Source organism: Sminthopsis crassicaudata, chromosome 3 (genome assembly GCF_048593235.1).
Source record: "Sminthopsis crassicaudata isolate SCR6 chromosome 3, ASM4859323v1, whole genome shotgun sequence".
NCBI lineage: Eukaryota > Metazoa > Chordata > Mammalia > Dasyuromorphia > Dasyuridae > Sminthopsis > Sminthopsis crassicaudata.
Genome location: NC_133619.1, coordinates 278,635,664 through 278,635,887, shown reverse-complemented (window position 1 = coordinate 278,635,887; position 224 = coordinate 278,635,664).

The window sequence follows — 224 nt, the reverse complement described above, 5'->3', positions numbered from 1 at the left end:
AAGGAATACTGGGCAGTCATTACAGTAGACTTATAAGAATCCACATTCAAAGATTGGATGTAAGCTAAGTTCAAATATGGAAGGATTAAGGGAGATACATAAATTCCTAGGAAAGGAGTACAGGGCTCAGCAGGGACAACCTGGTGACAATCTGTTCCTGGAAGGAGTTGGAGGTGTCAAAAAGCCGAAGTTGTTTGTTACAACACAAAAATTAATTCCTTACT